This window comes from Periophthalmus magnuspinnatus, chromosome 10, assembly GCF_009829125.3.
Source record: "Periophthalmus magnuspinnatus isolate fPerMag1 chromosome 10, fPerMag1.2.pri, whole genome shotgun sequence".
Lineage (NCBI taxonomy): Eukaryota > Metazoa > Chordata > Actinopteri > Gobiiformes > Gobiidae > Periophthalmus > Periophthalmus magnuspinnatus.
This window is the reverse complement of record NC_047135.1, coordinates 25,961,230-25,977,290: the sequence shown is the minus strand read 5'-3', so window position 1 is coordinate 25,977,290 and position 16,061 is coordinate 25,961,230.

The window sequence follows — 16,061 nt, the reverse complement described above, 5'->3', positions numbered from 1 at the left end:
ACAAAATATCATCTCGTGGGCCGCAATTGGACCCTGGGCGGCTAGTTTAAGACTCCAGATCTAGAAGCTCAAGACTTGATACATCATTATTGGGCACAAATTTGCTTCCAACACAAAGATGGTTTAAATGGTTGAATGCTATAAACAGCAGAGTTGATTGTAAAGATTGTAGAAGTTTGTTTACACTGTGTGAAATTCCCAAAACAGCACTCCCCAAATACCTCAAAGCGCTTGCTAGTTTGTTTATCTCTTTAGTAATCAAATCCAGCCTTCGTCCCATGCAACACAAACCAAGTTCTCAGCACTAATAGCTTGCCAATCTTATGCATAACTATAAAAACCAAGTAGCTCCATATTAGCAATAGTGTCACGGATAACAATATTAGTCTAGCTTAATCTGCGGTAGCGTGTGTCCAAAGCTGGATAAAACATGGTTCCCCTGGTGAGATGCACAAAAACAACACAGAATACAACACATTTTTCTTCCGGAGCTGAAAAGAGTTGCCAGGGCCCACAAAGAGAATGTACAGTATGTTTTCATCTAGCCCACAACAGCCAGTAGATACATAGTCGAAATCTGACGGCGGATTTTCCCAGCCACAGGTGGCTTTTAGCAGAGAGGTCAGCCCAGATAGTGCTGATGGGAGCTGGCCCTCTGCCAAACACACACAAGAAAAATGAGGCAGCTCAGCGGCCCACTCCACAGCTCCAGCCTGGTGGTAATTTCACACCGGGCTCTCCCTTCAGCCTGTTTACCTGCAGAGCCTGATTGAAAGAGATTCCATGCTGTGTGCGGGCTGCTATAGAGGTCAACGAAATATGGCTGGTGGGTTTTGTTCAGTGCTGGTATCTCAGAAACATCATCGGTCATTTTGATGTATTTTAGTTGTGGTTATAGCGAAAAAGACTCATTCAACAAGTTTAATTGACTTATTTGCAGGTGATGGAGGACAGGCGCCAACTTTATTTGATTCTCAACTTTTTTTTTGAAATTCCAAAAGGTAATCCACACATTTTGAACATTATCATTTTTTATTATGGGCTGCAGGGGTGTAAATAAAGGGTCGTTCTTTACCCAGGGCCTGATGCAGGAAAGGTGCCCTACAAAAGCCTGTAACGTGAATTTATCATTAAGGACAAGTATTGCAGCCCCAACAATATGGTTTGTACCTAGGGTCCAGAATTTTCTGCTACCCCCCTGAGAGATTGTGATGAAAAACCCACTATATTAATCGTACAATCTGCAAATGAGCTCTGAGCTATCTCACCAATGGACATGGCTTCGGTTGCACTTAAAACAGCTTTTTGTTCTGCCCCTGTTAAATAAACATAGAAAATATGTCTTGAAGTATTTTTGGCTTCTACAAGCATACCTGTATGTTGAAAAATTTCACCACCTGAATAATTCTATTGAAAAAAGATACATTACTTGGTTAGTGGTAGTTTTTTGTGCTGACATAGACCTTGATTTTTATTTTATTTTCAGAAATCTGGCAATCATATTACAGAGATATTAACACTGCTTTATATCTGTATGAAAGGCAGTGTTCACCAGTAATCTTACCAGAACTGAAGAAGTGGCTTTGATGAGCAGCGAAACGTCTTCACTCCTACAACTTTTTGTCCAGTTGACCGATTACTATGGATCATACCTGGACGACTGAGGGATTACACAGACAATAAAAGGACATGTTAATTAATTTAATCGATAATTTATAATGGCAACACCGTATATTATCTCACTATGGGTACATTTACTAAGTGTTTGTACACAAGAAAACTGGATAGTACATGTTACCATTGGCAACATTCTGTACTTCAACCTCTATAAGAAACGCACCAGATACGAGCACTTAACAGAACAACACGAACTGTAGCATCAGCAGGTGTAACGCTAGGGCTGTTGATGTGCTTGGAACAAAAGGGACACGGGAATAGCTTTTGTACTTGTGTAAAAAAAAAAAAGAATATAGGAGTGAATGTTGTGAAGAGGTTTTGAAGCCACGTTATCATTACCATCTGTTTACAAAGACACCTAGCTGAGTGCGGTGAAAGTATATAAGTGGTCATATGGGATAAAGGATTCTCTTTGATGCGCTGAATGCCTGAAACAACTCAAGGATTTTTGATTTATATATTTGCAATACTTTGTACTTTGAAGAGATGAAAGGATTACAAGCCATAGAAGCAGCCCGATCTGTGTGTTGGTCTCTCAATGGCTGACTGACAAGATGCATCTCTGACATGTTGGTCCCATTCGAACCATCTTGCACTCTGAGGACTTCAGGGGCTGGCCTCCTGCTGGTGCCCAAAATCAGGACTACAAGGCAAGGCAAGTTTATTTACACGGCACAGTTCGTATACACAGTAATTCAAAGTGCGTTACAGAATAAAAAAGACACTGAAATCACAATACAACAATCAAAACATAAGTAATCATCATAAAATTAACATTAAAAGAGAAGAGTGCAAAATAAACCTTTCAGTCGTATGCACAGCTAAACAGAACCGTTTTGAGCCTGGATTTAAACTTTGTCAAAGTAGAGGCCCTGTCTTCAGAGAGATTGTTCCAAGCTTTAGCTACATACAACTGAAATGCTCTCCATGTTTAGTCCTGACTCTGGGCACCAGCAGGAGGCCGATCCCTGAAGTCCTCAGAGTTTGAGATGGTTCATATGGCACTAACATGTCGGAGATGTACTTTGGTGCTAGGCTACAGAGAGACTTAAACACAAGCAGAGCTGCTTTAAAGTCTCTTCTCTGAGCCACAAGAAGCCAGGACTGGGGCAGCAGCGTTTGTGACAATGTAGAAATATAGGCCAGAGAAAGGATTATTTGTGAACAATGTCTCACTGAAAGGAATCACGAACAGGCGGAAATATTTGAAGCTGATTAGCTGACAACAAGAAATCAAACTTTAGTTAAATCCATCTGAAAGACACAAACATCTTTCCCTTTCACATTTATACAAAGCACTTCCCTCTGCACATGTTTCACAAACAAAATAGTCTGCATGTCTGAAGTACATCCTTTCATGCATGTTTTGGTTTGTTTGGGCACTTCACCTTAGGCTCCGCCAAAAGCTCACAATGCTGCCTTGTGATTGATCTGAACCACTGGTGGCCCGGGCCCAATTGCATCAGCTGTAGTCTGGCCAGATGGATTTTCTTTTGTTATACAGCAAGAATTCATCTTGCTGGCCAGGTTACTAACAAGCGTGAAACATATAAGTAAATATCTGATTAAAGGGCCTATATTATGTTATTTTTGGATCTATGGTATAATGTGGTTTCATCATCAAAAACTTGCTTCAACTTTTGTTTTGTTTCATTGATGTTTAACAGGAATTGAAACTGAAAACACTCTCTTACATTGTGTGACATTGCGTGGTAATACCGTAAGAGCTCCACTGTGTTTTTAGACTCCATACACTTTTACTTCATCCCTGGAATTGCCAATGTCTACTGAACTTAAGGTACAAAGTCGAACAGAGCATTTTTAACATTGACTAGACAGTAATAATAATAAAGTGTTACTCAAACATTTCAATGAAACAAAGCACAACTCCAGGTATGTTTCTGATGACGTGCTTAAAGCTCTCAAGAGTCAGTTTTGCATAATATAGGACCTTTAATGTTCTGGTATCTTTAAAGTTTCATGATTCAAACCTCTGCATTGGTCTTGGCTGGTGACTGGCACTGATGTGTTATATTTGGCTCAACATCTGGATACCAAACAACTTCCCGCACTAAAGGCAACAACACCAACTACCATCAGTGTGGAATTATAGGTACAATTACATGCAAAAGGCAATTGAAATGCCAGACCATATTGAATATATTTCTCCCATAGTGCTAGCGTCAGGCTCATGCATACAAAGAAGCATGCGCCTATGTCCACGCAGTATTAGCATTTCCACCATGCACAAACACATAAAGTGGCGGAATAGGGTTCAGCCAGAATAAATATCCGAGAGGTTTTAAGAATTTACGGGCCATGACTAGCCTCGCTCTGAGCCATTACTAGTCCAAATTACACATCAGCCACATGTATTAAAAGCACTGGGGGGGACTGGGCCGGGGCAGAATGAATGCATATCAAACCCGCACAATATTCAGCGACTGATTTCACATTCTCCCTCTCAGCTGTTTGGTGTAATGCTCTTTCATAACACTAAAGACTGGAGCAGACAGCGCGTTATGCAGCCCAAAGCCTTTTGTTGTGGGAGAACCCGGAATCTTTGAAGTGGTAAGTCGGATAATGCTTCCTGTTGGACTGCGGCTTGTGGAGCTTGTTTTAATTGCTCCCAGAGAAAGAGGTGAACGGCTAAATAGTAACAGATTGTATGTAAAAGGGATTACAATAAGCTCAATACAAAATATTGGCAGCTGCAGTTGGTTACAGAAACATTCCTTGTCTTTTTGGTAGAGATATGGATTCGTGGAATGTACAGCAAAAGCCTGTGGAATTTATGGCAAGTGTTGTTATCCAAGTAGCACATAGGAATATTGGGTTATGTGCTCTTTTGAAATCCTGCTGGCATTTTCATGTTATGGAAATAAATAGCTCTGTCACTGATTACCAAATGAATGGTTTTCAAAATGTAATAAACCCTGACATTTGTGCTGCACTTTAAAAGCTTCAGAAGCATCTCATCGTGCCACATCACAACAGCTAAAGTGACTGACAGAAACAAAGCTGCCAGCGTGCCTCATCGGCCCCTTCAAGGTTTGAACTGTAAACCTTCTGCTTGGTGGGTAAGTGCTCTAAACACTGAACACACTTGAGCACCCAGTGTAGTTAGCAACTGCAGTTAAGTGTCCAGGACTATAAATCAGATCTATAGGAAAGATATTGGTTAGGATTAGGACAGAATCTTAGCCTTGTGCATGAAAAAGTACCTTATTGTGTATCTGTGTGCAATGCATGTATGTACTTTATATATATGCAGTAATCCCAGTAGTTTTTTTAATATAACCATCATAGTTATAGAAAGACGTGTACTCCCTCATTCTTCCAGGAGTGATAGAAGGAGGTAGAAAATGTTTCAGAGGTAGTCATTTGTTTTTTTTAAATCAAGAGGTTTCATTTTCAATTCTGCAAATGACTTCTGGATAGAAGTTGAAACGTCTTTATTTCCAAAAACTGTTTCCAGATGACTACCGCCACCAACAATCAGAGTCGGTGGTTGCTTCTTGGATGAAACCCCACAACACCCCATAGTTGAGGGGTCTACCACTCACGCCAGCTTATAAAAGACCAACCATTAAATCCTGTCCTTTTGTGTGTTTTACTGACTCTATTATCTAAATGCATCAGTCTAAAAATGAACACGCAAGTCTTTGTATTGAATGGATTTGAAATATCCAACACAAACATTTCATTACCAAACAAAATGATTCAAAATGATTTTCTGTTTCAAAGCCCACCTCTAATTGCTGGTCAGCTTCCACGCCAGAATCCCTGCGTGACAGAATCTATTAAACTCAGTGAAAGAGGTTGCATATTAAGCAGTATTGTTCCAAGAATAACTCATGTTTAAGACTACAATCGGCATCCCTTTATTTGGCCTCTCCGTGCTGCTCTGTGCAATTGAAACATTGACACCGAGTCGATATTGTGAGCGGTGGTGACTGTTAAAAGCTTTTATGGAAAACCTCGGGATGGCAGGCATAAAATCGATACACGCACACCGCCACTCACCACGGGGAGTCATTTGGGACATCACAGGCAAATTCCCTCGCATATATCAAGCGTGCGCCAACACAATAGACTCTAAATCCTGTTTGCCGATGCCGCGCCGGACAAGGGACGACTTATTGGCGTCGAGTTGACACGAATTTAGTCCCACATTAGGGCAGAGGGCAGATCAAATGCAGTCTTGTCCTAATCAGTCGTTATCCTGCTAGCTTAATGACCTGTGTAACATGCCATTACCAGTTGGAATATGGATGATAGTGAGTGTTCATTTTATTTTTCAGAGAGGAAGTGGTGCAGACACTATGGGTTACAGCAGGGACTAGTGGTTAGGGTTCAAGTGATGCTAATTCACGCATTACTATTCGTATATAAGAAAAGCGATGCTACGTTGGAGATAAGGGTAGGCACAATAGGATTTAGCTTCCACCTACACCTGCTCACTGACACACTTTATTGTTTGATTTGACTGATGCTCTACATACTGAATTTGTGGCATCAGTGTATTCAGTTTTGCATGTCCTTGAAATATATTACATTTTTTGGAAGCAAAGTAACCAACAGCTTTTTTCTCATTTTAGTGACAGTTTTTAGACTTAGACAATCATGAGATCTTGTATTAAAAGTATCAATGTTCAACAAGCAAGTGAGATGTTCAGGCAGTCTATCAGTTGTTAGAAATACATCTTATACAGTGTTGTTCTCTTTTAACAGACAACCTACTTTTTCAGAGTGAGAGAGTTTAAATTCATCACAGTTATGAAATGAAGGGCTGAGTGAAAGATTGTATCCAAAGGTTTCAAAGTAGAGGCTGAAGTCTGTATGTGTATTATATCTCCATTAGCCAGTACAGAAAGAACAATGTCTTTTTCGTAATTCAGTGGGATTCTGTAATAACATGATCCTTTTGATTTTAAACTGTTGTATAATTCTGATACATGTATTTTAAAGGATAAGTTTTTGTTATGAGCATCCTACAGAATCTAATTTTTGTAGACTGCAATGAGTTATACATTGATCAAATAATAAATACATGAAAATGAATTAAATAAAACATTGTTTGTGTGAATGCACTACTGCTAGTTTTGTTGAATATTACGTTATGGTCTTAATAATAGTTCTGACAAAGAACAAGACCATTTCGGTTCAACTTTCTCCTATTTATGTGATTTCTTTTTCAGTATCAATACTTGTTCAAATTAGTATTTTGATACTACGTTTAGTATCAGTGTTTTTGACAACTGTAACTTGTACACATTGGTAAATTGAGTGCTCATCCAAGCCCATTGAGAGTGGATACAGTATATAAATACAGTGTATAATAAAACCTGGAGGGTACCAGCTAAGCTAATGCTCTGTTTCAACACCCAATCAACAGGGGAACTATAGTCATTAAAAGAAATAGCACCTAGGATGTAACTGCAGTTCTAGTAACACCTTTGCTTCACTAAAGATTCGGAATGTTAAATGAGCATTATGTAACTTTTCTCACGGAAAGTCTGCCACCTGCTTGTCTCCATAGAAATGTTATTGCTTAATGTGTCACAGTATGACATTAAAAGGGTGGTATTATGCAAAATTGACTTTTTGGAGCTTTCTACCATGTTATAATGTTATTTCCTCATTAAAAACATACTTGAAGAGGTTTTGTCTGGTTTTGTTATGCGTGCATGTTTGTGTAATCTAGCAATCTCTTCTGGGCACTATTTGAGCCCTCCTTAGTGTTAGACAGTATTCAATACGATACAGTTTTACATCTCCAGTCTGACATGATTGTTACTACCACTCAGGCTCTAACCATTTGTCTTCTGCTGCTGGTGCATGTTTAGCTGCATCTTGTTAGTGCTACTCTAAACCATGTGAGGACCTCCACATGCCCGATGTTAATTGGATAATCAATCTTTTGCCATATTTTAGTGGTTTAAGGCCTTGGCTCCGAGTGCTTCATCAATGTCACCGCGTCAGCAGCGGCCCGTCCCCATTTCCTCCGTCAGCGCGCAGCAAAGTTCATCCACGATTTATCTCTTCGGGTTCTACAAGAAAAAAGCAGATGATTTATACATCTTTACACGACAGTTCACAGGGGGGAGCGCTCCACATGTGATACCCGCGACCTTTGACCTCCCGTCGAGCTTTTACGGGTTATCTTGTCGACCATAGCCCCGCCCCCTGGCTAATGGCACATGTTTATAGAAGACCCCCACTTCCTCCACTTAGCTGTCCTGATGGAATTCAGGTGGCAGCGGCAACAACATATGGAAAGCCCATTAGAGAGTGCATTAGACATGACCTTTTAAGCTCTACATGTGCTACATTCCATCATTTGGGACATTTACCTGCAGTGTCCCTGTTTGGGGCCAGTCACAATGGATTAAGACCTCTATTGATCTAGTAATTGGGGAGAATTTTCAAAATAAGGGCAGATGAGAGGAGCATATTATTTCACATGTAGTATTTTAGGTCTGGCAATGTGTTAAGTGTATGCTAGATAGAACACATGTTTTGCTTGATCACTATAGTAGATTATAATTTCAGAGTAAAGTGCTAATAAAGTTTTACATTAAAACACAAGGTAACAGCAACGACCATGTTATAAAATGTTTAATTATTCAACAACTAAAATGCAACCAACGCTTACAAGTTAATGCTGTTCATTTACAAATTAAAAGGTCTAGTAATTTATTTCTCATTCAACGTGGAATTTGCAAACCAAATTGGCAATTTTAAAGCACAGCAATAAATCATTTCATTGCGCTTTGTAAGCAAAGTGGCAATTGAAAAATGAAACATCATTTAGGGAATAATAAATGCCTTTTCCCTTAGGATGGTGGATTTTTCTGAAAATTTAAGCGATTTTTATTCACAGGTTTTTTATGCAAAACAAAAGCCTATAGTAAATCACACAGTTATTGTGCAAACTATTATGACACTGAAATAATGTTGTCCCAAACAGTCCCAGAGGTGAACGAGTGGTCAAAAAGTAATTCATTTTAGTTTAGTATATTATGTATATAACTACACATAATATACTAATTAGTATTATACAGCTATGAAAATAACTGTATAATACTAATTATTATACAGTTATATTCAAACAGAAGATTCACATTGACTAATACAGAAAAGACAGCATGTGTTATGAGAAATTGACTTGTTAAATCAGTATCTTGCAAAACTCATAGTGCTGTCAACAAAAGCGTGCCAAGTTTTGTTTAATTCACTTACACGTTTAAAGGCACTCTGTCTAATTTTTTCTGTCTTAAACTCATGAAAAACAGAACTAGTTAATTTTAAACAGTTTGCAGTGGTCTTTATGCATTACCTTATGCATGAGGGTAAAGTTAGCAACAATTAGCATGCTAGTAGTGCATGTCCTGATTATAGTTATAAAATATATCTGTACTGGGCCAAGACAAATACATAGGGGGGAAAAAAAAACTCTACTTCAAACTATGACTATGGCTTAATATTTGCAGCTACTGTTTTTAGTCTTATTTAAACTGCCTATGTAACCTCTCCTGTTTTATCTGCATAGAAACCCTGCATGTTTTCAGTAGTGTTCAACAGTGCACCTACTTGCTGCTTGGTGATGCTACTAGCTGTGTGTGTATGTACCTAATATTTAATGTTTCAGTGTAATTCCTTTATTTTATATAAACCCCCTTAAGGCACCCATACTTTTGAAATGATTTTGGTATACGTTGCATGTATATAATGATTTATTAAAATTAATTGTTAGCCAGTCATTCCGTATAGGTCATTTTACCGTCTGCTCCACCACTCTACAATTTATATCTTTATACATTAAGTTAAAACCATTCCATTTAAATAATATGAGCTTCGGGAGAGCTGGAAAAAATGAATTAATCTGCCTCTACCCGTGCTCCTCTTGTAACACAAATCAGATTAGAACCAAATGCGTTTTCATTTTTTGGGTGCACTCCGCCATAGTGAGCCTCATTTGCATATGCTATCCTAACATAAATGTCAAACCGCTCTCTCGGACTCATTAATAACACAATGGAACATCCAGACCCCAACGCCTATGTGGCATTTCGGGCAATTAACGGACTGACTGTTGTAATTTCAAATGCTGCCCTTAGGGGTCCCAATATGCATATGATAAATATTTAAATCAGACATCTAGTCAACATCGTCGTGCGGGAATGCCACGGTTTAGGCAGTAGCTATTTAGGCACTGTCAGTCAATGTGAATCTGTAACCATGAACGTGTGTGCATCCTGTCACCAAGGCCTATTCATCAGGGTGGAGGTGTGCTAAGATTCGCCGACGAGCAAGAAAATGAGAGGGAGCTTAATTATATTTAGAGGTTTTCATGTGGTGCCAAAAGGAAGTGGTTGGAGGTAAAATTCACTTAAGGGACACATATTATGCAAACTTGACTTTTTTAAGGTTTTAAACATTGCTCCCTCATTTAATATACACCTGGAGTTGTATTTCCTTTCATTCTTGCTGGTTTCATTAATCCTCCATTTCTGTGAGCAGTCACCTAACACAGTGTTTGTAATTTCCCAGGATTGTCACATCACAGGTAAAAGCCCTGTGTAGTCCATAACTCATAACTCATCATCTGATTACTTTTAGGCATTTCTACCATCAAATTGCATTCATTCCTACAGCATGGTCACAATAACATGTCTTGATATGTTCCTCATTAGCTAGTTTGATTGTTTACCCTATCGTAATTCCCTCTGCTGCCAGTAGTTGGCAAACTGCATTAAATCCCAGTATGAGAAGCTGTGAAATAATGCGTGTGTGCGTTTTAATTAGCCATCATTTTAACTTCTAAAACATGAAATGCCAAAGCAAAGGTTCTCAAGGGAATATCACCCACAGAAAAAAAAAAGTCAGTTGGCAGGCAGTACTTTCTTATTCGCTGGATTATTCATTTATTTGTTTAATTTTGTCTCCCATAAACAGTGCTGTCTTTAAATAATAAGCGTGGGTGTTTTTCATGCTCTTTACTCTTTTTCATACTTTCCTAGAGGACTAAATAAAGCAAGGCTGCCAATCTGCACTATTCATCCCTGCATGCAACCACATTCATGCATGGGTAAGGTATGTAAAGTGTCCTGCCCAAGGACACAAGCACTGAGCCACTGCCCCTCCCTCCTCTCCTCTGGAATACATGCAGGGAGATAAATGAATGTTGTTGGTCTCCTATAACAGTGTGTGCTTAAATGTGCTTTAATAATTCTATCAGCACAAAGCATCCCCAGGACGTGTTTATACTGTGATTATTTACACTTTCTGCTGTAGCCTAAAACAATGCAGTAAAACAAGACTTCCCATCAGCCCCAGCTGTGATCACATGCTACTGTTGCCATGCCAATTTACAGCTTTATTAAGCCCTTTATTCTGCGCATGCCCCCCCATGTTCAGGCTCCAGGCTGGCAGGAAAGTAAATATGTTTGATTACTCTGTGTAAATGATAAAGCGAGTGCAGAAGCTAGAAATGAAGCACCATCATCAACACTGTTCTAACTGTAATCTTATGATCCTACACCTATCTTTGCATCCTGTGGTGCATGTAGTTTAAGTCAATTTAATGTTATTTATAGAGCACATTTAAATACAACTTAACCTGCCCAAAGTGCTTCACATAAAAAGTCAACAAAAAACAAATATACAGATAATACATAGGCAAAGAATAAAAGAATAAAACACCAATAAAACACCAAAAAACCCTGTTTAACTAGAATTAAATGCCAGGGAGAAGAGGTGTTTTCAGTTCAGTCTTAAACTGTGTTAAAGACTGGGAGGATCTGACAGGCAGAGGGAGGCTGATCATAGTCTGGGCACTGCCACAGAAAAGGCTCTGTCGCCTCTGATCTTGAGCCTAGCTTTGGGCACAGCTTGCAGGAGCTGGTCAGCTGACCTCAGGGCTCTTTGTTATTCATTAGTTGAGTGATAAATGCAGGGTCTTTATGAATGTAACAATAACAACACAAAAAAGGGAAGAGACCATGGTCCTGTGCTTTGTTTATGTGCAGCCAATGAGATAAAGTTTAAGATTAAGGGTTTTTCTTAGAGCCGGGGTCCACAACACTGCCAAAATCAGATACACTGCAAAAAGTGAAATTGACTTGAATTAAGAAAATTTTTGTAATTTTATATAACTATATATTTTTGTGCTCATTATTTCTCGTCAGTTCATTTTCTTTGTAAAAGTGGGGAGATTTTTGTGATTATAGATGTAATACGATAACATTTAAGCTGTAAATGGTTGAATAAGTCACTTCTAAGGCTAAACGGTTTATTTACATGCCTTTAAATGATACGGTCTATTTAAAAAAAAAACTTCACTGGGATTATCCTGCTTTATTGTTATTGTGTCAGTGCTATAAAACAGTTTCAGTTATCGTTTCTCATTATATTTCACTGTAGGGATATGTCGTACTTCAAAATTTGATATCGCGACAGGCCTAAATATTACTTTATACTATATATAGATCCGGCCTGTATTATAAGACTTTAGGATGGCAGTGGATTTTGCTGGTGGTCCCAACTGTTTTGCTGACGCCATCTGAAAAAGCAATTCTAAAACTATGAGCCCAACTGAAAAATGAATGCATGTGAATACTAGGGTGTGAATGATGTTACCTCTTCATAGTCATACATGCAAGCTTGTCCTGCTTCATTGTCCCTGTTTCCATGCAGTTTCCTTTGTTGTTCACTGGCCCTCCTATAGAATTACCGGAAAACAACATGTATAAGTCTTTCTTATCAAACACACGAGTCGTTCTCGGATGCATATTTCATCTGAGGCACTTTAAATAAGCAAGAGTCAGAGTTTCAGCACAAGTACCATCAAAAAAGCCATGCATAAGCCATGTGTATGCATGAGGATGTGCGAGCCCCATGTTTTGCAAGTTCTCACTGCTGCGGTGGCAAATAACAGCTCTGTCAGTGAGAGATGGAGGGTACTATGTGCTGTAGTTTCAAGTAATATTATTTGCATGTGCACTTTCTTGCTATGAGTGCTTTGATTGTCCATGCCAAAATATAAATAACTATGTTGCAGACCAGGTTAAAGCAGCAGGCCATTTTATATTGTAGTTGTTTTGTGTGGTTGAGCAAATTATGTTTTACCCACAGATATTGAACAAGTCGGCTCTTTTGAATGGTTCCTTAATGTGAATGGCTGTAACCGGATCTCAGTTTTCAAAAGAGTCAATTCTTTTTCTTTACAGTTTGTATGTATTTCTATCCTGATTAACGCTGAATCAACACAAGAATCTGCACAGAAGCAGAGCAGGCGACACAAGTGAGAGCTTTGTGCACAGAAAACACATTGGACATCATAATTACAGTTTTTTTTTATTATTATTATTAGTGTGCAATATTTTATTTAGATTATTCATAACTTCCAAGGGTAAACACTCTCCTACTCTCAGTTTGAACCATTTTAAACAAATCTGAGTCTTAGTCTTTTATTTCTGTGATTAGTTTGTAGATAAAACGGGATCTCACGTTTGCATCTGTCATAAATAAATAGTAAAAGAGCCAGTCTTTTTAACGGCTCTTTGAAAATAACAGATCCAAAAGATTCGGATCCCATGAAAGAGCCGAAATTCCCATCTCTACAGCACACACCACTGCTCTGTACTTACTTTGTTCTCCAATTTTATTTTCTTAATCAGTGATACGTGGAAAATTTGGCAGCATTGCCTAGGCATTTCGGTACAAATGGGGAAAAAAAATCTCGCTAGCGTGATCTGCAGTAATCCATCAGAGGTACCAGCTCTTTGTTGTAATGACGTTTACAGCAATGTGTCTTCTTTAAAGTAGACATGAGAGTGCTGTGTGCTGTCAGCATCTAATTATAAAGCTGTTTTAATCCTCAGAGAATCAGGAAGTGCACTGTGATCATGCTAGCTGTTGTTAGCTTTATGATAACAGCATAATCTGGCCTCCAATCTAGCCTCTGCAAGTTGAGAAAATCCCTTAGAAACTAATTTTAGTGAATAAATAGGATGCTCGGAGTGCATAAGGTAAGTGAAGAATAACTTTGGATCACTGTAAACTATTTAAAACAAACTAGTTCTGGTTTTCAAGTTTTAAGATGGTGAAAATCAGGTACATTGCCCTTAGGAATGCGTTTAGTATCTTACCTTCTGCCTGAAAGAGACCAGAAAAGTGTCTGTTTCGTTTGTGGATATGCCTTCCTAAACTTTTGCATTAAAGCCTAATAGATGTCTGGAAGTTTGAACTCAGCAACTTTTATAAATTTGTTACAATCGGTTGTTTAGAATTACGTTTCAGCTGAATCATTTAAGTTAGTGCCATTAAAGATTGAGTAGCTAAACGATAATACATACAAATTACTGCATAGGCCTCCAGAGAGAGACTTAAATTCATGTCTCATTTTTAAACAACAAAGTCCTGATTTATCTTGAACACATAAATTATTCACTCCCTGCTGGCAGTAAGTGCTGAGTGTAATCCCTTGGAGCCTCCAGTTCTTTGAAACTCACATAAAACAGCAATGAGGTGTGTGCTGGTTTGAAATGGAAAACACCATTTAACACCCATTTCTGTACCACCACGCTTCATGTTATTCAATGGCTTTGGTTTATGTTGGTTTATCTCATTAGAGTTCACAGGGTTCTCAGATCAATACTTCGTGCTCAAATCTAAAACTTGTATCGAAACTAGACTATATGCTATACTGTATTGAAACTATTTATGTTGGCATCTGTACTAAAAAGAAAAAATATGCACACCACCAGTCAAAAGCTTGGACCATAGACTGTATAAAGAAGTGGACTAAGGGAGTGTGACGGCATCCATAGCGTTCAGCTTCAGTCAAATGAAGCTTGTCGAGGTTGGCAGTTATAGAGGCGAATTTGGAGCTGAATTCCATATCCAGAATTCCAACTGCGAGTATCATAGAGCCAATCCACAGCGAGGCTGATGAAGGTAACGCTTCTTCCTGTTCACATTACTGGTTTAGCATGGAGTGGATGCTTAGCAACGCTGTCAGTCAAACCGGTTGCTAACGCTAGCAGGAGTGACCTCGGGGAAAGAAGGTGCCTGATTCGTCTGTTATTAATGAATGAATGTAATTAATTCATATCTTGATTTACGGAGACAATAGTGAAATAAAAATCCCAGGATCATGTAGAGCAGGTTAATATGAACATTTTAAGATCAAAATGATGAGGCTCACTGCAGTTACAGAGAGAAGGGTGACATTTTTTCAATTTAAAGTGAATTAGAGCCAAGCTTATGGACCCGGAACTTCCTATTTCGAACACAGCTGCTAGAATATACAGTCTATGGTTTGGACACACCCTCTTATTCATTGTTTTTAAAAAATTTTTTATTGCTTTCAGCATTTTAGATACATACAGTAGACACACAAAAAACAACTACTTACTTACTAATTGTATTTATTTTATTTATCTTTATTTATACAGGAAGACCCAATGAGAGTACTTAGACTCTCCTTTTCATGATTGCCCTATTCAAATACAGAAAAAATATAAACAAATGTTTGTAAGTCCATTTAAAATATTAAAACAGATGCAGGTGTGTGTACAAATGTTTGTTACCAGATTATGAAATTGTATTTGTGGCACCAGTGTATCCAGTTTTACATGTCCTTGAAATATATTACATTTTTATGATGCAAAACAGCCATAAGTATTTTTTTTTTCCATGTCAGTTCTGGTGCTGCTAGTCCTTAGTCTTAGACAATCATGAGATCTTGTATTAAAAGTTACTGTATGAATGTTCAGCAAGTAAGTGAGATATTCAGGCAGTTTATGAAGTCGTTCCTTATAAATACATTTTATACAGAGCTGTTCTCTTCTGACAGGTAGCAATGGCCAACCTACTTTTTTCACAGAGTGTACAGTGATGGATTTTAAATTCATCACCTGTTATGAAACGAAAAACTGAGTGAAAGAGTGTATCTAAAGGTTTCAAGTAGTAGTCTGCACATGTATTATAAGTCAATAATCCAGTACAGAAAGAAAGGCTGCATGAATAACTTCTTTTCTGTAATTTAATGGAAAAATGTAAAGCCGATATCATTCGCTCTCATTTTGTGGACATTTAGGAGTTACTTACATACACTCACTCCATGTCTTCCACACCAACATATGCCGGCCCTCACCATCCTTCTCCATTTGTCCTCACTAACTGCTCTGCTTACATAGCACTTGATTGGGCTCAACCTAAACAAACACGGGGCTATAGCCGGAAGGAGCAGATGTCTTGTGCTCCGAGTGCAACTGTATTTCCCCATTGTGCCACCATCTGCTACCTTTCTGCTTGTAAACGAGCTATCAACACACACACACACACACGGCAAATCTTGTTCCTTTCTATTTCTT